This window comes from Aplysia californica, unplaced genomic scaffold, assembly GCF_000002075.1.
Source record: "Aplysia californica isolate F4 #8 unplaced genomic scaffold, AplCal3.0 scaffold00144, whole genome shotgun sequence".
Classification (NCBI taxonomy): Eukaryota; Metazoa; Mollusca; class Gastropoda; order Aplysiida; family Aplysiidae; genus Aplysia; species Aplysia californica.
In genome coordinates this window covers 182,561-184,953 of record NW_004797414.1, presented here as the reverse complement: position 1 = coordinate 184,953, position 2,393 = coordinate 182,561, and the positions used below count along the sequence as shown (strand labels likewise).

The window sequence follows — 2,393 nt, the reverse complement described above, 5'->3', positions numbered from 1 at the left end:
CCATTTAATCTTTTAATGACACTATCCAAAACGTTTAATGTCCATCTGTCTAAGACAATCGCTTTTCTCCTCTACAGTAGTTGGCCGTCTTGGACAATTTCGACCACGGTATAATAATGTATAAAACCGTGAGACAAAATCATGTCGTTTACCAGCATCTTCGCGGTCACACTGACTCTTTCCAAAGCCTTTAAAGACGAGTTTTCGAGAAAGCAAACAGCCCAGGCAGCTTTCTCTGCCGACTCGAGAAAAAGTAACGTAGGGTATAAAAAGACTACATGTAGAATCTAAATAAAAAAAAGAAGAAATGCCCGCCGTGCGCTTTGCTCTGTCTTGTGGGTCTTGCGATGTTGTGCAAAGTGCGACCGAAGTTCGTTGCGAGTTGGCCGTTATACGCGGTGCACACTGTCAATTGAATTCAGTCGAATTGAGTCCGGGCCATCCAGATTAATAGGGCCTATCCTCTTTGAAGGTGCAAAATCTACCTGCCATTTCGGCACGGCTCGACCGAATTTCGGCCGAATTCGTTTGTGAGTGACTTTTAAGTCAAACACGTTTGTTTTTCAGGGTCGCGAGTCGAACTGGTGGTACGGCCTATTGTGCAACTTCCATGGTGTAAAATGTGGCTGTCCCCGACAAAGTTGGACTGAATTCGATTGATAGCGTGCACTTGGTGGTAGAAAATCTAGACAAGACTCGAGCTACAGCTGTGATCTTGGGGCCTACTTGGGGCGACGTTGGGTGACAGCCCCGCAAGTCTCGAGTCGTCGTCCACCGTGCTCCCCCCTCATTCATTCCGTCTGCTGCTACCTACCTGTGTCCAGCACAGCCGGGCAGCTATCCGTTTCCATTATGAACCGGATTCGATTGTACTCATATGAGACTAACCGGTTAATTTCCGACCTAGTTTTTGGGAAAGTTTCTTAATCAAAATATATCACTTCATTTATTTAATTATAATACTATTATAGTTTTGGGATATGAGCATGAGAAGGTAACGCCTGTATGGTTTGTTAACCTGATGAAAATACACATTACAGGAAATAAGAATCTTAAAAAGCTCATTGATTTTTTAATTACCATCCATGTTCTGTTGACATTAAACCCCATAACAAGATCATTCTTAAGCTGCCTTTAGACAAACGTATTCACAAAAGACAAATCTGACAACCTTATTCAGCTTACTGAAAAAATGCCAGCCAAACTTTAACTTTTGATTTAAAAATGTTATTCTCATCTTGAGAAAATTAAGGCCTCTACATCAATGAAAAAATTCAAACTGAAACTATAATTCACTGATTTGAGCCTATACCCCAGCCGATCTTGCGTCTATATCTGCACCACCATAGGACTAATTATTACTAGTGAGTGGGACTCTTTGTTGCTCTAGTTTTCTCATAATTCGACAGGCTTACCAAGATAAGTCCTGTTTTCCTTAAAATATCACCTAGCCTAATCCTTATGATTTTAAGTAAAAAAAATTGAACAAGTTCGAAAAGAGCAGGCAATCAAAATCGGCCCGTGAAATTACCAACGAAAAAAATCCTTTAAAAAAAATAACCGGTTGACTGGATTTATATAACACTTGCCCAGTCCTGAATGCTGTGTGTGTGTGCGTGTGTGTATAACGTCAGATCAGAGTTCGGGTCTTTCCACTGTGTCACTGTCAGCGTTGGTGCGAACGACGATTCTTGTTATCAGTGTGTGCTTTTTTTGTGTGTGTACATTTTTGTGGAGAGGAGGAAAAAAATATAGTCTAGTGGGTGTGTTATAGAAGTGTGAAAAGATTGAATCGCGAATTCTTCTCGTCTTTGGAAAAGTTGCTACAAGTTATTTTACATTCTGCTGTCAAGCGCACCGAAATCTGCAGTAGGCTGAGAGGTCCATTGGAAATATCAGTAGTGGGATCAGCTGTGTAGCCGAGGCCTAGAATCTAGATCTAGATCTGGTACTTGAGTGAAGGAATTCGGCGACGTAGGCCTACGGTGTTTCAGTCAGTGGAACCTCGTGTCGTGTTGTGTTTGGAACAATGGATATAGGTGTGCATGCCAAAACACAGGGCCGCTGAGACGTGGCTGATGTTCTGCAGACGGATAGATCTAATCTCGATCCTGGGGGGTTCCTGAGGAGCATGCAAACTTGAACATAAACTTTGTGTAAGTTTGTTGTTGGTTTGTTTGTTTTTTCTTTTGATTTCATAGTTGATTTGTGTACCGTTTTTCTAGTATCATCCAACGTACCCTTTCGGTCGATCCAAAGATTGTTAGATATATCTAGGTCTAGATCTAGTTCTAGAAGTAGGTACCTATTTTTATGCAAAATAATTTTCTGTAGAATTCAAGTGATTTTTGTTTGGCTCTGTGTTTACCGCAAGGCCTAACTCCACCCCCCCC

At 41.5% G+C, this 2,393-nt stretch overlaps 1 protein-coding gene across 1 annotated transcript in view; it reads left to right on the top strand.

Moving 5' to 3' along the window:
• Positions 1-1,924: 1,924 nt before the first annotated feature.
• The window catches only part of LOC101848348, a gene marked incomplete at its 5' end in the record, with an annotated part of 86,597 nt that continues 86,128 nt past the window's right edge, over positions 1,925-2,393 (top strand). Inside the window, 1 exon segment of the mRNA XM_013081741.1 lies at positions 1,925-2,156.